The sequence below is a fragment of the Tupaia chinensis genome, unplaced genomic scaffold (genome assembly GCF_000334495.1).
Source record: "Tupaia chinensis unplaced genomic scaffold, TupChi_1.0 Scaffold000251_1, whole genome shotgun sequence".
Lineage (NCBI taxonomy): Eukaryota > Metazoa > Chordata > Mammalia > Scandentia > Tupaiidae > Tupaia > Tupaia belangeri.
This window is the reverse complement of record NW_006159731.1, coordinates 2,073,995-2,096,623: the sequence shown is the minus strand read 5'-3', so window position 1 is coordinate 2,096,623 and position 22,629 is coordinate 2,073,995. Positions and strand designations below refer to the sequence as shown.

At 39.7% G+C, this 22,629-nt stretch overlaps 1 protein-coding gene across 3 annotated transcripts in view; it reads right to left on the bottom strand.

Moving 5' to 3' along the window:
* Positions 1–13,576, bottom strand: part of IL6ST (interleukin 6 cytokine family signal transducer) — a 58,969-nt gene extending 45,393 nt beyond the window's left edge. For all 3 annotated transcript variants that reach the window (XM_014587988.2, XM_006148984.3, XM_006148985.3), the window contains exon 1: positions 13,448–13,576. The gene's annotated coding sequence lies outside the window, so the exon portion shown is untranslated. The remainder of the gene's footprint in view (positions 1–13,447) is intronic.
* Between the last annotated feature and the right edge of the window lie 9,053 nt (positions 13,577–22,629).

The following is a 22,629-nucleotide window of genomic DNA, read 5'->3' as shown; positions in this document are numbered from 1 at the left end:
AATCCAAAGTTCCAAAGGTTTTCTCTAGAAGGGTCTAGAAGGTTCAAGTTTTTTTTTTTTTTTTTTTTAAAGAGAGAATTTTTGCTATAGGATGCATGTGCTTACCGTAGAGACAGAAAGCAAGAAATCACCCCCCAGGAGGGATGGCTAGGCAGCAATCCCTTCTCCTCCTCCATTCTCCTCTCAGGATTTTGGGCAAGCATGTACACATTCCTAAGTTTTAAGCCACTGGGTCTGGGACTTGAACTGCGGTCAGCTACGTGGGAGTCCAGTGAAGTAATCATTACACCATCTGCTGGTCTAGAAGATTCAAGTTTTAGGGATTTTTTTTTTTTAGGTCCTTTAAATATTTTGATTTAAAGAGAGACTTCTAAAAGTTCATGAAAAAATGGAATTAAAATATGAGTTGATTCTGGGGTCCCAAATTTTGAAATCCCTGCATACTTTTATCATAATATGCATTTTTCATGAACTTTGTGAAGATCCTGGGTATTTCTATATGGTATAAAGCACAATTCAAGCTCATTTTGTACGTAAGGCTAGCTGGTTGTTTTAGAACCATTTGTTGAAAACTATCCTTTCTCAAATGAGTTGCCTATGTACCTTTCTCAAAAACCTTTGTCCACATATTTCTAGGTATATTTGTATACTCCATCCCAGAAATGAACAAACTTTGCATGTAAAGGGTTAGAGGATAAACATTTTAAGTCTCTATTGGAACTAGCAATCTTCTGTTGTGGCACAAAAACAGCCATAAATAATACATGTACAAGGGGTTGGTTGTGTTCTAATAATACCTTATAAAAACAGAAAAGTGGGCTGGACTTCACCTGTGGTCACAACTTACCGGCTGTTGATCTGCTTCTTCCACTGATCTATTTGCTTATCTTACGTAACTAATATACTGTCATTATGATGGTAGCTTGAAGAGTCTTGAAATCAATAGTCTGTGTGCACTTAAAAAGTATCGCTGCTGGGTAGAGTATTATATAAATGTTTGTCATGCCATTTTATAGACTGGCGTTGCTCAAATCTTCTATTTCCTTACTGATTTTGTATCTATTTCCTTTGTCAATTATTGAAAGTGCAGTATAGAAATCCCCAAGTATAACTGTGGATTTATTTTTCCTTGCAGTTCTTCTATCAGTTTTTGCCTCATGTATTTTGATGCTGTTATTTGATAAAGAAATATTAAGTATTCTTGATAAACTGATCCTTTCATCATTATGAAATTATCTTCTTTATCTCTGGTCATATTCTTTGCTCTAAAATCTATTTTGATACCACTACAGATTGAATATGCCTTATCCAAAATGCTTCAGAGGAGTATTTTAGATATCTGATTTTTACTTATTTACTTATTTATTTATTTTGAGAGGTTTTTGCTATAGGGCGCGTGCGCTTGCCAGGCAAACAGAGAGAGACATAGAGACAGAAAGTGAGAAATCACCCCCCCGGGGGGATGGTCACACCGCAATCCCTTCTCCTCCATTCTCCTCTCGGGATCTTGGGCACACACGCACATGCACCCGGCGTGAGTAATATCTGATATTTTCAGATTTTGGAATATTTGCACATACAGGGATATACTTAAAGATATTCTGGGTTTGGTTCTAGACCTCCATAATTAAGTAAATACTGCAATAAATAAATCACACCAAATTTTGCTTTCCTAGTACATATAAAAGACTTCAAAAAATTGGTGAAAAAAACAGAATTGAAGTATGAGGTAATTCTGATGCCAAACTTTATTTTTATTTTGCTACAGGGCATGTGTGCTCGCCAGAGAGAGAGAGAGAAAGGGAAAGTGAGAAATCACCACCACTGCAGGGGTAGGGTAGCCATGCTGCAATCCCTTCTCCAGTCTCCTCTTGGGATTTTGGGCAAGCATGCACACAGGCCTGGTGTGATTTTCAAGCCACTGGGTCTGGGACTCAGAATTGTGAAGTTGGCCACGTGGGATCCAACTGCCTTAACCTTCATGACCTCCTCAGTATTTCACAATATATACTTTTCATGAACTTTTTGAAGACTTCTCCTTAAAAGTTATATTTATAGGGACCAGCAGATAGTGTGGTAATTAGGTTGTTGGATTCCCACATGACCAACCATGGTTCAAGTCCCAGGCCTGGTGGCTTGAAAATCATGCTGGTTGCATAAGATCCTGGGAGAATGGATTGTGGCATGGGGTGGGAGTGGGGGATTTTCACTTTCTCTCTCACTGTGTCTGTCTGTCTGTCTCTCCAGCAAGTGCATGTGCCCTAAGGCAAAAAACCTCTGGGGAAAAAAAAGTTATATTTATACTATAATCTACTAGTATAAATATACTAGTGTGCAATTAGCAGTGTCTGAAAACACAACATATATACCTTAACATATCCTGAATGTCTGCACTCTATGGCAGAAACTGTCAATTCCAAAGATGTAATGAGAGGGAAGACAAGTGTAGTTTACCAGAAACTGTATGGGAGAGGAATAGATAGCAGAGGATGGGTGGGAAGGGTTCAGGGGAAAAATTCTTATCAGATACAAGATTGCAAAGTTCCTGGTTCAAAATGATGCCTATGGTAATATCCTTGATTTCATTATCGCATACTGCATGCATTTCTTGAAAAACATACTATATACTACAGAGATGTACAATGATTGAATGTAAATAACAAAACATAATAAAAAAAAAGATATTGCTAAATGGGCCAGCTCTGTAGTACAGTGATTAAGTGCTATGAATAAATAGAAAAGTCAGATCCCAATGGCTGACTTCAAATCCTGGCACTGGCAAGATGGAGAAATAGAGGAAAAAGGGATTGTAGTATGACCATACCCCAGTGGGGAGTGCTTTCTCCCCATTTCTCCCTCTCTTTGCAAGTAAATGAGCCATTTAACAGCACGGTTAAAATTCCAGGCCCAATGGCATCAAAACTGGGGCACATGTGCCTGTGTGCCTAACATCCCCAAAAGAGAAGTGGATAAAAGATTGCAACATGACTATCCTCCATAGAGGGTGCTTTTTCCCTTTCCCTCTTTCTCTGATGAGGGCATATGCTTTCTAGTAATATTTTTAAAAACTTCAGTAAACCATGCTATAAACAGATATGCTGAGATTTAGGCTTTATTTTTTCCATTTATAAAGGCAGAGTAGATTTAACTTAAATTCTCAAGGGTCCAGAATTTGTGAAATGGTTAAATGAGCGTTGGCTTCAACTGAAAGTCAGCAGGTGCATTAGCGACTAATAAGAGAGTCAGTCTGTCCTTTAAAGATTGAAACCAGACACTGGTTTCTCTCTAGATATGAAAGTACTTGATGGCATGCATCTTATTCCAACAGGAGTCTATTTCATCTAAAATGAAAATATTCAGAGTATTTATAATTATCTTAGCTAGATCTCTGGATAACTTACTGCAACTTCCATACAGCACTTGCTGTTTTTCTCCTTGCATGTTATGCAGATGCTTTCTTTCTTTAAACCTTATGAATGCACCTCTGCTAACTTTAAGCTTTCCTTCTGCATCTTCCTTATCTCTCTCAGCCTTCAAAAAACTAGAGAGAGTTAGAGACTTCCTCTGGATTCAGCTTTGGCTGAAAGGAATGCATGATTGGTTTGATCTTCTATTGAGACCACTAAAACTTTCTTCATATTATCAATAAAGCTGTTTCACTTTCTTATAATTCATGTGTTCACTGGAATAGTTTGTTTTGTTTTTGATTTTAGGTTTTTGCCATAGAGCACATGCACTCATTGGACAGAAAGAGAGAGAGAGACAAAGTGAGAAATCAACCCCCGGGGAGATGGCCACATAGCAATCCCTTCTCCTCCATTCTCCTCTTGGGATTTTATGCACACATGCATATGTGCCTATTGTGATTTTCAAGCCGCCAGGTCTGGGGTTCAAACTGTAGCTAGCCATGTGAGAGTCTAGCACCTTAATCACCATGCCACTTGTTGGCCCCCACTATAGTACTTTTAATTTCCTTCAAGAACTTTCCCTTTTCTTTCACAGTTTGGTTGTCTGGCACAAGAGACCTAGCTTTCTGCCTGTTTTGGTTTTCAGCACGCCTTCCTCACTAATCAAATTACTTCTACCTTGATTTAAAGTGAGATGCACAAATCTTTCTTTTACTTAAACACTTAAAGGCCATTACAAGGCTATTAATTGGCCCAGTTTTAATATTGTTGTGTCACAGGGAATTGGAAGGCCCAAAGAAAGGGTTAGAGATAGGAGAATAACCAGTTGGTGGAGCAGTTAAGTTTGCTATCTTATGATCATGGTGCCCAAAACATTATAATAGTAACATCAAAGATCAATCATTGGGGAACCAGCAGTTAGCGTAATGGCTATGTCGCTGGCCTCCCACGTAGTCGACTGCGGTTTGTGTCCCGGACCCAGTGGCTTAAAAAACTCACGCCGGGCGCGTGTGTGTGCGTGCCCAAGATCCTGAGAGGAGAATGGAGGAGAAGGGATTGCGGCATGACCATCCCCCCTGGAGGGTGATTTCTCGCTTTCTGTCTCTATGTCTCTCTCTGTCTGTCTGGCGAGCGCACGCGCCCTACAGTGAAAATCTCTCCAAAAAAAAAAAAAAAAAAAAAAAGATCAATCATTGGTGCCAGTCAAGTAGTGTGATGGTTAAGGTGGCTGAATCCAAACATGGCTGAATGCATAGTTTGAGTCCCAGACCTGGTGTCTTGAAAATCATGTAGACACATGTATGTGAATACTCAAAATCCTGAGCAGAGAATAGGGAAGGAATTGTGAGCACATACACCCTATAGCAAAATTTAAAAAGAAAAGAAAAAAAGATCACTGATAACAGATCACCATAATGGATATAAACACAAAAAAGTTTGAAAACATGTGGTAACTACCAAAATGTGACAGAAATAAAGTGAAGCACACACTGTTGGAAATAGGATGATGATGTAATTGCACTTCACAGGACTGCCACAATATGTACGTAATTGTACACATCTTCAATATGTCCAATACACAATACTGCAAAAATATGGCAATAAAGTGAAGAACAATAAAAGAGGATTCATAATTAGGTATCTTCAAGATGTGGATTCAATCTAAACACGAAATTCCTTTGTTTCATATACTTTTGCTATGGTTTAGATAATGATGTGCTTCCCAAAGGTTCATGTTTTGAAATATGTACCCCATTATAAAGGTGCTGGGATGTGGGGAGACCTTTAGAAGAGCTGAGGCCTCCTGGGTGGTAACTGGATCATGGCGGCATCATTCTTAGGAATATATTAATGCTGTCTTGTAAGACTCAGTGACTTAAAGCTTTCCTGAAAAGGGGTTAATTCTTGCAAGAGCAACTTATAATAAAAGGAAGATGGCTGCCCCCAGCTCTTTCTGTTGGACACCTACCATCTCTGCTTCTGTCAGCTATGCTGTGTGGTCAGCCCACACCCTTGGACTTTCCCCCTACCAGAACTATGAGACAAATAAGTCTCCTTTCTTTACTAATCACACAGTTTTAAATATTTCTGTAAGAAAAACAGTAGCAGACTAGGACTTTATATCCACGGCCTGAAGGTAATTTTATACAATTTTTTTTAAGTGCCAGAGGGCACATGCACTCTCTAGGGGAAGATGGGAGGTGGGGGGGAGAAAAAGCCCACACCCCAAGAGGATGTAGTCATGCCACAATCCTTTCCCTCCATCTGTTTATCCCGTCAGGATTTGGGGCATGCATGCATACGCACTTGACATGTTTTCCAAGCTGCTAGGGCTGGGATTGGAAGTAGGGCCATTTGAGATCCAGCTCACTATATACAATGTTCAACCGCTGTGCTATGGGGCTTGCCTGTAGAGTTATTTTAAATAATTTGCATGAAACAAAGTTTGTAACACTGAACACTTAGTGACACTGATGTTATATCAGCATTCAAAACCTTCCAGTTTGAAGGACTTAAGATTTTCAAATTAGGGATGCTTAATCTGTATTTGGTCTTTATTTATTTATTTTTTTTAAGTTTGTTTACTTACTTCTAACATGAAAGAGAGAGAGAGACATACAGAGAGGTAGCCTTTTCACTTTCCCTCTGTCTTTGCCTCCCTGGCAAGTGCATGTACCTTATACTAAAATTACAAAAAACAAACAAATTTTGTATATTTACCCATGTAGTTACTGTTTCCAGAACTTTTAGTTCCTTTATGTAGACCCACATTTCCATCTGATAAATCACTTACCTTCTGCCTGAAAAACTATCTTTAATTTTTTTCTTTTTTTCTGGAGTATAGATGTGCTAGTGATGACTTTTTAGTCCAGCAGGTGGCATAATGGTTATGTTGCTGGACTCCCAAGTGGTCGACCATGGTTCGAGTCCCAGACCTGGCAGCTTAAAACAAACTGGGCACATGTTCATGCTGCCCAAAATCCCAAGATGTGAATGGAGAAGGACTTGCAGCGTGGGCATACCCTGGAGGGTTATTTCTCACTTTCTGTCTCTGGTGAACACATATGTTCTAAAGCATAAAAGTTTTTATATATCTAAAAATCTTTATTTCATTATCATTTTTCATAAATATTTTTACTGAGATTGGATTCTCAATTGACAGTTTCTTTCAATACTCTAAAATGTAGTTCTACTATTTTCTTGCTTATATTGTTTCAAGATGTGCTATCAATTTTTAAACACTTTTTTTAATGAAAGGTCTCTTTTTCTTACTGAGAATAGATTCTCAATTGAGTTTCTTTCAATACTCTAAAATGTAGTTCTACTATTTTCTTGCTTATATTGTTTCAAGATGTGCTATCAATTTTTAAACACTTTTTTTAATGAAAGGTCTCTTTTTCTCTGGATTTAAGATTCCTTTTTACCGCTAGTTTTGAGCAACTCTGATTGTGATGCATCTTGGTATATTTTTCATAGTTTCTTTTGTTTAGAGTTTGTATAACTTCTTAGATTTGCTGGTTTATAGTTTTTAATAAAAAACTATAACATATCAGGGACCAGCAGTTGGTGTAGTGGCCATGTCGCTGGACTCCCATGTAGTCGACCGCAGTTCAAGTCTCGGACCCGGTGGCTTAAAAAACTCACGCCGGGCGTGTGTGCATGCGTGCGTGCGTGCATGCCCAAGATCCTGAGAGGAGAATGAAGGAGAAGGGATTGCGGCATGACCATCCCCCCTGGGGGGTGATTTCTCTCTGTCTCTGTCTTTTTGGCGAGCGCATGCGCCCTATAGCAAAAAAAAAAAACCTCTCAAAAAAAAAAAAACACTATAATATATCTAAGGCTAGCTATAGTATAGTTTCTATATTATAACTTTAGTACTTACTTCTAAGGCAGGATTCTTCTAATACTCTACCATCATAAATCAAGATGGGACTTCCTATCTGGCTGGTGAAAACAGACCCTATTCCCTAAGCTGTGGGAGTGCCAGGGACTGTTACCTGTAATCCTTTCATCAGAAAATTCTTTTCTCTAGCGTTCAGTAGTATTTTGTTTTTGTTTTTTTTTACTTTTATTTTTTTTTGGAGAGATTTTCACTGTAGGGCGTGTGCGCTCGCCAGACAGACAGAGAGAGACATAGAGACAGAAAGCAAGAAATCACCCCCCAGGGGGGATGGTCACACCGCAATCCCTTCTCCTCCATTCTCCTCTTGGGATCTTGGGCACGCACGCACACACGCCTGGCGTGAGTTTTAAGCCACCGGGTCTGGGACACGAACCATGGTCGACTACATGGGAGTCCAGTGACATAGCCATTACGCTAACTGCTGGTTCCCTGTTTTTGTTTTTTTTTAAAGAGATTTTTGTCTTAGGGCATGTGTGCTCTCTGGGGGGAAGAGAGACAGAGACAGTGAGAGGAAAAGTGAAAAATCACAACACAGTAGGGATGGCCACACTGCAATCTCTTCTCCTCCATTCTCCTTCCAGGATCTTGGGCACACGTACACACATACCCTGTATGATTTTCAAGTCACTGGGTCTGGGACTTGAACCATGGTCTGCCATATGGGAGTCCAGTGACATAACCACTATGCCATCTGCTAGCCCCAGTAGTTTCTTTATATGCAACATTGATTAGACCTAACTGCTTGATCTGCATGATTCAAAGGGAATTCTGAAGCTTCTCAGAGTTCTCTTGCTCTCTCTCTCTCTCTCTTTTTTTTTTTTTTTTTGAGAGGTTTTTGCTATATGGTGCGTGTGCTCGCGGAAGAGACAGAGAGACAGAAAGTGAGAAGTCACCCCCCGGGGGATGGCCACACCACAATCCCTCCTCCTCCATTCTCCTGTTGGGATCTTGGGTACGCACACACACGCGCCCAGCATGAGTTTAAGCCACCAGGTCTGGACTCGAACCGCAGTCGATTACATGGGAGTCCATGACATAGCCATTACGCTAACTGCTGGTCCCAGAGTTCTCTGTTTTTGAAGTTTTTTCTTCAATATTCTGTTCTAAAAATTAGCCACTTTGATCTCCCAAGCTATCTCTTCAACTCAAGAGTGTCTACTAAGCTTGGCCTGAGTTTTTTCTACCTGTGTCATGGCCTAGAGCTCTCTCAAGGAAGTAAGCAAGTGCAGTTATAGAGGTCATCTCATTTATTTCCCATCTCTCAGAAACACTGTCTTCTATCGCCTGATGTCCACTGACTTGATTATCATTGTTTCATAGATTTTTGGTTTTTGGTTGTTTAAGGAAAAAGGATAAATCTGGTCCTGGCTACTCTATTTTGGTCAGAAGTGTAAGTTGAACATTTGTTTTGATATCCAATTAAACAAGGACTACATAATAAAACTCCTGTCAAAGTAATAGGGATGTTTCAGTAAGAATGCCTAAATAGGTCTGAAAACAAAACCAAAATGGGAATACTAACAAGTATTTAGCCTAAAAATAGAAATATAGCTCAACATGAGAAAGACATTAATGTTAAGCACTATATTAACAGATGAAAAAGTAAACAGAGACCAGCAGATGGCAAAATGATTATGTCCCTGGACTCCCAGGTACTTGATCAAGGTTTGAGTCCTGAACCCAGTGGCTTAAAACTCACACCAGGTGTATGTGCATGCATGCCCAAGATCTTGAGAGGAGAAAGGAGGAAAAGGAAAAGGAAAGGATGTGGTCAATCCCCTGGGGGATGGTTTCCCATTTTCTGTCTGTCTGCCTCTCTGGCAAGCCGAAAAATCCCTCTCTAAACCGCCCCCTTCAAAAAAAACCCCACAATCTAATAGATGCTTGAAATCATCTAATATTCAACAACTGTTCATTTAAAAAAATTAAATGACAATACGTGTCAGAAAACTAAGACAAAAAAAGACTCTGTATCTTGATAAAGGGTAACAAAAGGAAGAGTAGAGATTCTGGAAATCAGATGACCTTTGTTGAAATACTAGTCTTGGCCAGCAGGTGGCGTGGTGGTTAAGGTGCTGGACTCCTATATGTCTGACCACGGTTCAAATCCTGAACCTGGAGGCTAGCTTTCTCATTTTCCCTTCTGTCTCTCTCTGGTGAATATAATAATAATAATAATAGTAATAAATAAAATTAAGTACATAATTCTTTTTTTAAAAAAAGAACTACCAACTTTATTTTTTGTAAAACGTTTCAGGCAAGTTATTAAAATATTCCTTTCTTCATTTTCCTTATCTAAAAATGGGTATAACACCATCATCTACCCACTTACGACCTAGGAATGTCATGAAGAATAAATAAATCTATACACATAGAACCTAACTGGCTCATAATAACTACTCAATAAAAGGTAACAGCTATTGTTACTAGTATAGCTCTTGCTCTCATAAATACTAATATCAGAAACCTATAGTAAACATCTACAGATTTAAAAGTAAAAATCAGAAACATTCTTATTAAAGCCAGGATTCAGATAAGATGCTTGGGGTCATCACTTAATCAATGCTGTTCCGGAGAGTTTAATGAAACATAAATACATACTATTAAAAAAAGAAAGAGAAAAATGTATAGACCATCTACAAAGAATGGGAATCAAATGATAAACTATTAGGACTAGCGAGAGTCCTATTAATACAACAGTTGAACAAATGATCGTTAAAAAAAAAATTCTGCTGTACTTAAGGAATAGGGAATTAGAAAATAGAAAAACAAAAAAAGCTCCTACTAGAACCAAAAACTTAGAAAAAACCTAATCAGAACTACACAAGAACATCATGAGAAAACTATAAAATGTTACTAAAAGATGCATTAAAAGCTGGGTGTGGTAGCTCATGTCTGTAATTCCAGCTATTGAGAGGCTGAGGCAATAGAATCTCAAGTTCAAGGCCAGCCTGGGCAACATAGTGAGATCCTGACTCTAAAAAGACAAACATTCCTTATTAGCCATCCTGACACCCTCTAAACTCAAGCCACAGTAAACTACTAGACCTCCTCGAACACATCCTGTTCGTTTAGAATTTGTACTTCTACATATGCTATTCCCTGCCTCTATAATGCCTTTCCTGACTGTTTTGCTACTGTCTGTAACCAAAATTAAATATCTCTTCTGTGGAAATTTCCCCCATTCACATCTTTGTTCCTAGAATACTTTTTCAAAATTCCCTAATAAGATCAATTAACACTGCACTGTAATTATTTTATGTCTTAATAGCTTACTAAAAGTAAGATTCTTACTTAGAATCTAAAGTACTTTGAGTAACCTAGTGGGCAATTAAGAGAGGGTTTTTAAAGACATGCTGGCTGCAATATTATACTCAAGTATACTGTATGATGAGACAGTATGTATCATAGTTAATAGCTCACATTCTCACAAAACTTACATTCTCCTGGACTACACCACTTTTGGGTAATAAGTTAAAATGGGGAGGCGGGGGAAACAGCTCAGATTCTAAGCCAGACTATTTAGTTAAGAATTTCTGATCTTCCACCTATTAGTTAAATAAATTAATTAACCTTTCTGTAAGTGGGTCTCCCTATCTGTAAAAAGAAAATAAGATCTACCTCATAAGGTTCTGAGGATTAAATGCATTAATATGAGTAAAGGGCTTAAATCAGTGATTGCCACAAAAATAAGCATTAAATATGAGTTGCGTATTATAACAATCCTTGGTTATTCATGACCATTTCTACATGCTAGTCTTCCATTATGATCTCTCCTCTATTTTTTTTTTTTTGAGAGGTTTTTGCTATAGGGCGAGTGTGTTCGCCAGACAGACAGAGACAGACAGAGAGACAGAGAGACAGAAAGTGAGAAATCACCCCCCGGGGGTATGGTCATGCCGCAATCCCTTCTCCTCCATTCTCTCGGGATCTTGGGCACGCATGCACATGCGCCCGGCGTGAGTTTAAGCCACTGGGTCCGGGACTCGAACTGCAGTCAACTACGTGGGAGTCCAGTGACATAGCCATTATGCTAACTGCTGGTCTCTCTCGATTCTATATTAGAAATAAGCTTCCTTCACCTCTCCCTTTATCCAAATCTTACCCTTTTAAAGCTGACCTCTGGTAAATCTTTTGATCATTCCAATCCTTAAATAATCATTCCCTAATTTAAGTATCTAAAACACTTTTTGTACCACTTTGCATTTAATTAAAATTGCTTTGCATCCTTGCAGTTTCCCTCTTACAAGTTTGCCAATTCAATTTTTGTAAACTCTTAAGATCCTGATGATATCTCACACATCTCTGTGAGTTCCTATAGAGGGTAGTAAGTACTTAGCATTTGTTATTAAAAAATAATAAAACCTTAACTAATCATACTGCCTTTACAATCAAAGAAAAGGAGAAAACTGAGAAAACAGTCCATGCTTTTCCTAGGAGTGAAGTCGCAAATGTATCAGGGCCATGGAATTCTGACTTCCATTACTATAACAGATTCTGAAATAGCTTTTTTGGGAGCAGGACCCTCCCAGTCATTCAAGAGGAGTTACGGAACCCTTCCAGTCACTGAAGAGCAGTTATGGGTACTCTTTTAAGTTTCTAAACCAACTGTAGCACTAGCTTTTCTATGAGAAATGTGGGAATGTAACAATATGACTGAAAGCATAGGAGTTGGAATCCCACAGACCTAGGTTTCAGGGCCCTGAGCCTGTTTCCTTCCCCACAATGTGGATAGTTTAACATCGACTTCACAGAAATGGAATAAGCAACATTCACCTGAATATCTAACTGCAGTACAAATTTCTATAGTTAAAAAAATTAAATAAATTGAAAACAGTGCAATTCATAAGTAAAAAGAATATCTTTAGTTACATCAAAATATGCTGTACTAAATTAGCTGGCAACAATATTTATAATACTCTAAATTATCTACTAGTATTGTCAATAATACAGATTTGGGATGAGGGAAAAATACCACTATGAAGTTAATCCTTCTTTTTTGACACTTTATCCTGCCTATAATTTTTTTCTTCCACTTTTGATTAAAAACAAATGTTCAAAATTGACTCCCAAAAGAAATATCTGGAAGGCACAATTTAACGTAATATTGATTCTATAAATGTAGTATTTCAGTTTATAGTTCAAAAATACTTCCAAGTTGGAATTAACAGAAATTTAAGAAATTAAAAATAATGGTGAACAGCTCATGCGATGATCTGAGTCAGTAATTTCAAATTAAGAGTTGTTCCAACTTGAAAGCTGGCAGTCACAGACAGTCTAAAGGGTTTGTTTACAGCACGGAATAAAACAAATACCCCAATCTTTTAGAATATTCATTCTATTATTCTAATAATTATTATTTTAAAACTAGTGTTGACATGCCCAAGACTACACAAAGTAGTCCAAAATGGATTCCCTCCAGAAGGAAGAAAGAAGTGGCAAGTCTTATTTTGAACCTGATATATAATATTTTTTTCGGTTTTGGATTATGAAAAAAAAAAAAAAAGCTGTTCATCCACAGAAGAAAAGAACCTTGCTACTTAGAATAACTGTTAAGCGCTGGGGAGGAAGGTGAAATTTTAGTCAGATGGATGTGTTAGCATACGGTGGGATTCTTTAGGATCTATACATAAAAACGATCGAAAGAAAAGAATTGTTGGTTAACAATGTTATGACTGTGAGCTTCCAATAATGTTGAAACCCTACAATTTAAGGAGGAAGACACGGCTTTAGGAAAGGAAATGAACCTTTGGGAACAAAATGAAGAGTCTAGTGCGGACTAATGGAATTTAAGGAGATGGAAAGGGGATTGGGAAAAACGCGGGACAGGGAACCAAAAGGGGAGAGGATGAGCCGGGGGCTGAGGCAGGGGGTGTGCGCGGTCAGGGTAAGGTCGGGAGATCGGAGTCAGAAACCGAGGTGACAAAGTTGTGGAAGTCGAATTCGGAGGTGTGGGAGCAGGCACAGGAAGGAATGTGGGGATTTCCAGGCCGGGGCTGACAAGTTCAGGGCGCGAGCCGCGGGGCGCTTCGCTTCCTAGGAAGCCCTCTCCAGGGCCAGGTCCCCACTGGGCCATGCCGACCAAGCCCTGGTCCTCCCGACCCTTCAGTCGGCGTCGGCCCCGGCCCCTCCTCACCTCAGGCCGCGGCGCCCCGGTCCTTCGCGATTCCACGTTTCCACTCAGCGCCTGATCGGGCCAGATCCCACGGCCTGAGGTAGGCCGAGGGACGGCCCCCAGATCCGCTGCGGGCCGGCGACTCCCTAGGCCCCGCGCAGCTCCCGCCGTGCCCGGCCCCCGGACGCGAGGCCTGCGCGCTGATTGGTCCTTGTCAGACCTAGCGCGCCCGACCATTGGCCGAGCGGTCTCTCGATGATGAGGGGTGGGACTGCAGGGGTGTGATTCCCGTAACGCGGCTCCCGGCGTCCCGGATTCCGGTGGCTGCGCCGACGTCGCCTTTCCCAGACGAAATCGAAGGGTTCCCCTACCTCCCCTCTGTGGGCGGAAGGAGCGGAATGTTCCATTTTTTTCCGTGGAATAACGGGGTCCTGAACTGAACTCCGAGTGTTGCCTGCGCCTCCCGCTGTCCCTCTCGCCAGGGCGCCTTCAGCCTCCCTTGGAGGCCTTCCCGAGGGACCCAGCCACTAGAAACCTCTGGGCTCCCTCGGAGTCGGGAGGCGTGGGAGCTCCTTGGGGAAAGTAAAGGACCCGATGGCCATGACACCACACGAGATTGCCTCAGAGTGTGGCGGCGACAGCTTCGATTCAAGGCTTATGTCAACGAATCTTAGTACAGTATCATTTTTTAGAGTTAGTAACTGAGTTTGGATGTGATGGATCAGTGAACCCCACAGCTGGTCATCGGCTAAGATATTCGTGTAATTAGTGTTTCTTTAAGGTTTGTGCCCAACTAAATTTCACTAGAATTTCCCCACACCCCGCCCCCGCCCCCTTGGCTTGGAAAATAGACCTAAAGGCTCTTGTAGGTACATATTTTCCAAAGCACAATGAGACGTTAAAAAGATATGGCGTGCACACGTGTGTGTGTGTGTGTGTGTGTGTGTGTGTGTGTAAAGAAATACCCAGGGTGTTTTGTAGCAAGGTCTTTTGTAGCAGAATGGCAGATTATAGGAGGGAAATAATAGTTTAATCAACCGCTTATACCCATAAATTAACAGTCACTTATAAAGCTCTTTATTATTCATCTGAGGATTTCAGATAAAGAGTAAAACACAGGGGCCAGCAGTTAGTGTAATGGCTATGTCACTGGACTCCCATGTAGTCGACCGTGGTTTGCGTCCCCGATCCGGTGGCTTAAAACTCACGCTGGGCACGTATGCGTGTGTGCCCAAGATCCCGATAGATCGGAGGAGGAGGAGAAGGGATTGCAGCGTGGCCATCCCCCCTGGGGGGTGATTTCTGCTTTCTGTCTCTGTCTCTCTCTGTCTGTCTGGCTAGCACATGTGCCCTATAGCAAAAAAAACCTCTGCAAAAAAAAAAAAAAAAAAAAAGATTAAAGCACAGATCAGATTATGATCCTTATTGTTGATCAGATCATTTTTAGAAGACACAGCAAAGGCTAGCAGGTGGTGTGGTTAATGCACTGGATTCCTACAGGCATGCCTCAGATCTAGACCTGGTGGCTTGAAAAGAATGCCCGGGTAGAGAATAGAGGAAAAAGGGAATGCTGTGTGGCCAAAATCAATCCCCCCAACCCCTCCATTCTCACTTTCCCTCTCTTTTTCTCCCTCTCTCAAACTCACATGCTCTATAGCAAAAACCTAAAAACAAACACAAGAGACACAGCGAAGTGGGCCTATTGAAGGAGTTCCTGGCAAACTTGGGGATGGCACTGTAACCGATGACATGTTCAGCTCCTGCTGCTTCACATCTAATCTGCAGAGTATGGCCGGGTTATATTGTAGCTTTACCATTTATCAGGGTACTTATTTTAGAACAAACTTCTATAGAAATTTGTTAATTAAAGAAGTTTCTATTGATTCAGGAAACATTTATTCAGGGACAATATATAATGATAACGGTCTACTTACTCTCTGGTTCCAGATATCTTCAATATGAATCTGGGAGACCAGCTGATGGTATAATGGTTACGTCGCTGGACTCCCAGATACTCAACTGCAGTTCAAGTCCCAGACCCAGTGGCTTAAAGGTCATGCTGTATGTGTTTGTGCCCAAGATCAGGAGAGGAGTATGGAGGAGAATTGGAGGATTGTGGTGTGGTCCTCCCCCCTCTCCCCGAAGAGGCGATTTCTTGCTTTCTGTCTCTCAGTGAGTACACATGCCCTGCAGCATAAATCTCTTTTAAAAAAATGAATCTTGGTTCTGCTACTTCCCATTTCTGTGACTTTGGATAAATATTTTTTGTTTCTTCATCTGCACCACGAGAACACCAACCTTAAAGAACTGTTGTAAGGATTAAATGAGTTAAAATACATAAAGTGTTGGGGCCAGCAGGTGATGCAGTTCAAGTTCCAGACCTGGTGACTAGCACATGTGCCTGCACACCCAAAATCCCAGGAAAATGGGAGAGAAGAGATTGCAGCATGGCCATCCCCTCTGGGAGGTGATTTCTAACGTTCCTTCTCTGTCATTCTCTGATGAGTGCATGTGCCCTATGGCAACAACCTAAAGAAGTAAAATAAAGTGCTTGGCACATAGTAGGTACTCAGTAAATGCCACCTGTTATTATTAAAAGTCTGCTATTTCATCGCTTTTCCAGCCATTTTGCATCACAACATGTATTGAAAAATATATTTCTTTGTTACACATGTTAGACAGAAAAGGATCAAATATCTCAAAACACACTAGCCTGCCTTGGTACACTTGTTAGGAAAGCAGAAGACTGAATCAGTTCTTTTGCAGTTGTCTTTGTATTGTCTTAGCTCAGGCCCTGCCCCTAAGAAACTTACATTTTGTGAAGGTAGTTGAAGTCCTAGGCTAAAAGGATGAGTTGATATTGGGGAGAGATTTTTTTTTTAGAATGGTAGACCTTTTCTACTCTACTGGAATTACACTTGTGTGGAGGATGGGCCCTGAAGTGACCACTTTCAGGTTAAAGTTTTGTTACTAGAAAGCCCTGTAAAAATTAAAAGGTTGGGGGGGAAAATGGAAAACCAGTTGAGATCTTTCCATGTATGTCCTGGGACCATTTGGGATTTTAGATATTGCAAGAGGAGAGGGTGGGGAACTTGTACAGTGAGAGAGCAATAAGAAGTCAGTGAGGTTACTTGAAAGTAGGTGAACAAAGCTGGGAAAAATGTTATGCATCAAGTGTAACAATTATTGAAGACAAACTTTGCTTGCTTTGACTTTGCCTAAATCTGCCCTTACCAGAATATCTATTTACTTCCTTGTCTCTGCTCAGCTGTGTTTCTGAAACTCCAGGCCTAGAACTATCCTTATGATCTACCTAAACCTAATGACTTCAGCATCCATGTTGATGACTCAGTCAGCACACTGACCTCACTATTTCTCATCCTTTTTTCTCCACTGATCTTCAACTTCACTCTGTATCAGTAATTCACAGATGGAACCACACCTTTCAATTGGTCATCAGATGAAATTACTCCACCTCCAACATTTTGCATTGTGAGGTTCCCTCCCTGTACCTGCAGCCACCTAGCCTCTTTGGCTCTCTAACATACTCCTACTAAATCTGCAATTCATCTTCAACTTGACCTCCAGTCTTTGTTCTTACAGCTTATCTCTTGCTTCCTACCTTCTCTTATCTTCCTAAGCAGTGAAAACTCTTTTTATCACCCAGTTTAATTGTACTCTAATATCTAGTATCTTCAAAGCCCATGACCTTCAGCTATGTTTACCTTGTCAGTCAATATCCAATTTCCCTTTTCCTTGAACTACCAGCCCTATTCCAACATTTATTCCTTGTATGGAAACCTGTTTCATTATTCCCTGGAAAAATCAAGAACATTCATTTGTAGGAATCCTTTACTTTTCTCCAACTTGCCTTTCCTACTGCCTCAGAGGAAGAAAGCCTCCTATTCCTTTTAAAAGACAAAATCTCCTCTTATGTTCTTAGTCCTACTCCCACTAAGTTCAGTCCCCTAGTTATATATTTTTCATTATTAGCACAAATGTCTTAGAAGATTTTAAAAATTAAATATTAACTCAATGGTGAGTTGGGGACAGCTTATCTGTAGGACTAAAAACTTTTGTAATTTAACAGCACCTAATTCACTAAACAAAATTAAAAGTAACTAAAAGTAACTCTCAAAATGAAGCTAATTAAGCTACACTGTAATCTACATAATAAAATGAATTTGAGATGAAATATAAAGTTAAATCAAGTTGTAACTAAATATCCAAGGTAGCAAACAGGAAAAAATTCATTCATATGTAAAATTAATTATCTAGCAACAAAACCAAGAAACATTATAAACTAGCATTTCAAAATTATACTGAAGAGTAGTATATATTCAGGGAAGTGAACATACCAAAAGAATATAGCTCGAAAAATGTTCACAAACTGAATATACCTACATAACTAGCATCAAGATCAAGAATCAGAACATAACCAGTACCCCAAAATACCCCTTCTAATCCCTTTCAGTTACTGGAAGGCCAAAAGTGACCACTTTTCTAATTTCTAACACCATTTATTATTATAAAGTTGAAAAACTAGCAAAAACTTAGTAGTATGATATTGCTTATTTCATTTTAAGAAATGTAATAGAACAAGAGAATTTGAAATGGAGTAAGTACTGCTCTGTATGAAGGTTAAACACAGATGTAGATCTAAGGGCTATCTTCTCAGTACTCTGGAAACCTGGGAAACCCTGTGAAATGGCCATGGATTGGGCAGTGATCTTGGGTTACCCTGTTTCACAAGGAAACTTGACTTCAGAGAAAGAAAGGATGGTGCACAAGTGTGACCAGCAGTTAGTTTTATTCTATTCCCAGATGCATACATGGATTTGGGAAGTCAGAAGTTGGGAATGTAATGTTGGAACAGCTCAGACTTACCTGAGAAAACTGTCCTAGGAAGGTTAAGAAGCAAGGGCTTTCCTTTATTGACTCTTCTTTCACCAATATTCCTGGAAAGAGACAAAATGTGTTCCTTGGCTCTAAGTTTGACATTTATGCTGAATCAAATAGGTGAAAAAATAACAATATAAATTTTAAAAAATTGTTTTATGAGTTTGTATAGCTAAAAATTCCCAGCACCTTATATAGGTTTAGATAAAGATATAGTACTAACTGTATTAAATAATGGCTTAGGCAAAAGTGTGTCTGTCCCCTCAGAGAAGATAGCAGTGCCTACTGAGAAAGCAGCAATGCAATGAGTGTACTTCCTAAGAGGGCTGAGATAGCTAAAAATTGTCCCCTCTGATTTTTCTTAGGATTTTAGGGATGATCATTATCTATGATCAACTAATAATATATGAAATTTAGTGTTAGAGTCAATGAAGTTGGAATTAATCAAGCTGATGATTTTTGCTGTAAGGCTGTGTGGCAGTCAGACTTCTTTGGGTGAACTCCATGACCTGCCAGTTCCTGGTATTTATTGTGTGATTTCCTTGGAAATGAAAGGATGTATGTAACTAAGTTACATAAGATAGTGCCCATCTTGTCAATGTATCTCCTCCCTTGTAGATTTGAAAATCAACCTGCCATGTTCTGGGCTCTGTGTTACATAAGACTGCCATTCTTGCCTTAGAAAGAGACTCTTCCCCTTGCCACTTTTGATGAGACAAACCGCCATGTTGTAAGCTTTCCTATGGAGAGAGTCACTTGTTAAGGTGGCCTCTGCCAACAGCTAGCGAGAACTGAGGCTCTCAGACCTATAGCCTCAAAGAACTGAATTCTGCCAACAAAAGAGGATCCTTCCCCAGTCAAGCCTCAGATGAGACAGCATACTCAGTCAAAAACTTGATTGCAGCCTTATGAGACCCAAAGCAGAGAAGCCAGATAAGCTGTGTCCAGACTCCTGACTCATGGAAATTGTGAGATAATAAATGTATATTGTTTTTAAGCTGCTAAGTTTCTAATAATTTATTATTCAGGAATAGATAACTAATATAGCAGGCAAAAGTTGAAAGCTATGTAAGTGTTTAGAATGAATATTATTTTTATATATTCTTAAGTCAATAAGATTCAGATCTGGAAAAGGAAATAACATCAAATAGGAGACTGCTCTTTGTGTCCTAAAGGCCTACGAATTAAGGGATCCCAGCCATTCCAATTTATTCCATTTATTTATTTAGTAAATATTTATTGAACATCAACTGTATGTCAGGCACTGAGATGTGGATCTGAGGAAGGCACATATGTCGTTCTTGAGAATCTAATGAGAAAGAGAGAAATTAAGTATTACAGCAATGTCATAGTGCTATGTTGGAGGTATTAAGCGAGCATTCTAGGAGTGCTTTGGGAACTGGACATGATCGGATATCTGGTATTTCCTATTTTCCTTCCTTCTGAATTTAGGCCATATTGAGTACTGCATTGATCAACAGAGTACAGCAAAAGTGACTCTGAGCCAGTTTGGGGATCTGACCTTTCAAAAGAGGCTTCACCTTGTTCTCTGGGAGTCCTGAGCCATTGAGTGAGAAGTCTAATTACTTTGTTATACCAATTGGAAATAGCTGAAACTAAATGGAGAAGGTGGTCCAGCTGGTACCAACCTTCCTGCTATTCCTGCCTAGGACTGGGCATGTGAGTAAATCTGTCTTGGAACGTCCAGACCAGATTGGCCATTAGGTAGATATTGCTAATGACCACAACCAATGGCATATAGAACAGAAGAATTGCCTAGCTGAATACTGCTCAAATTTCTGACTCAAATATTATAAGATGTAATAAAATGTTTGTTTTAAGTCACTATTTTGTCAGGGGCAATAAATAACCAGAACAAACCCCTCAAATTCAAGACATACAGTGCTGAAAATTTCACAATCTCACTCACCTTGTAGGTCTGTCAATGACTTCCTGTCACCTAAGCCTCTCTTGTATGTCACATGAGGGAACTTCAAGAAGTTAATGGAAAAACAAAACTAAAATACAAGTTTATTTTGGTGCAAAAATTTTTTTGAAATCCATTATAGTATTTTCACAATACTCATTTTCCCACAAACTTCTTGAAGATCCCTTGTGAAAGTTCCTCATTACCTGACCTCTACCTCCTTCTCCAGCTTTATAGCCTAACATGACCTCCAACTCTGTGATCTCATATTACCTATTTGCTAATGGCTCCTGGGCCAGCCTCCAATATGCTCTTTCCTGGTTTTATACCAAGAAGAGACAGCTTGAGCTGTCTTGGCCTTCTTCATTTTATTTGCCTAACTTGCTCACCATTTTTCAATATTCTTTTAAGTAATTATCTTCCTCCTGGCCATAAAAAAATTGACAGAAAAAAAAAAAAAAGGCAAATGATTCCAGATGACCTTTTGCCTTAAAGTAGGAATTGAAATTGAGGGTACTGGAGATTTCTAGACCACAGAGCAAAATAGAATGGAAGAAATCAGGTAAAAGACAGGTTGCAAAGTTACCCCTTAAATTAATTTCTTAAAACCTATACAGTGTCGCAAATGTTGTATCAGTCATGTGAACAAAGTGCCATGGTAGTTTAGAAGAGATGACAGTTGCTTTGCCTAGAGGGATTGAAAGATGTGTTCTAGAGAAGATGTGACATTGAAACAGGTTCTTGGAAGGTGATTAGGAGCTCCACAATTGAGAAAATGGAGAGAAGAATTTCTAGGCAGAGGGAACGGTAAGAGGAAGCAGCAGTAATGTGAAGAGACAAGGCATGATCATAGGGTCTGGTGAGAATGGAGCAGGGAGTCCAGAGTGAGAAATAAATGGGACAGGTTGGGGGAAGGTCTGTCTTAGATGCTATGCTACACAGGCAGTTTGCACATTATTTTATGGGGGAGTATTGAAGTTTTTAAAGCAGGAAGCTGTTGTGAACAAATTTGTGATTCAGAAAGCAAATTCTCTTAATATTGTGGAGGGTAAATTAGAGGCGCAAGAGACCAGGGGTGATATGTCCAGCTAACAAGTCACTTTGTTGGTTTTCATATGAGTTAATGAGGGCTGGAACCAGAGCAGTGGCTCCTTTTGGGAGGATGGAGAGGGCTGGTCTGTGCGATGACAGGAGTATGCAATGGGGTTGACAGTAGGATATGGTGAGAAATTTATTGGCCGATCTGTGATTAATATCTAGTTCAGTCACTGGTCACTGGCTACATACTCTTAGATAATTTATAGCATCTTTGAGACTCACATTCTTTATTTATAAAAATACTTATTCTATGCATATCAGGTTTCTGGAAAGTTTTAATGACATTATATATGAAGGTAACTGGCAGGAGACCTAGTGCAAAGTTTACAATGTTTACATATAATTTTAATTTATTTCAGTAATCATTGGAAATACAGGTGAGGAAGACCTGGAGATGAGTGAAAGGTTTCTATCTTGGACAAGCCAGTGGATGATGAGCAAGAGTGGAGCATATTGTTAAGGAAGAAGGCATTGAGTTCACTGGAGACTTGTTCACTAGAGCCCTAGGTTATAGTGCAAAGTGTATAGATTGTCATAACTTTCCTCCATTTTCAGAAGGTCGTAACTCTTAGGAATTCCAGACCCATGACTAATCAGATTCACTCTCTTCTTGAAATTGTAATCCAAGAAGTACACTTAAAACTAACAAGATTACAAAGAAATTTCAAGATTTTTATGGAATATCCCGAGAAATCACTAAAAGATGCTAGTCAGTTGGTTGCGGTAGGGCATCTGGGATGTGGAGAAGCTCCAAATTGGAATATCCAGACAAAGTTGGGGAAGATAGGGAGAGAGAGAGAATGGGGACAGAAAAAGGAAAGAGAAGAGAGAAGGGGAGAGACACAAGAGACAGAAAAACTGATACCCAAAGAGAGAACACATAAGAAACCACATAGTCTTAAGAAACAGACTGAATAGCTCTCTTGGATTCTAGAGGCCCTTTAGGCCCTGCTAGGTGAAGACTCTAATCTATTTGGTGGAAAATTAGGTAAATCTAGTTAGTACGGAATTTTCTCAATAATTTCAGCTTTAAAGTAATCAATGTCAATATATTCTCCTCTCCTTACTTTCCAAAGTAATCAATGTCAATATATTCTCCTCTCCTTACTTTCCCCTAGAGTGAGCTAACTTCAGGATCAGTAGGAGAGATGTTCTATTCTCAGTCTTAACTTGTTCTGGCATTGGGATGCACGATAGTGCCATGTGGTTCTTGGGTGTCATCAGAGAACATTAGGAACCTGCAGAGATGTCCTTGCTCTCACTTTCTTGTCTCATGATT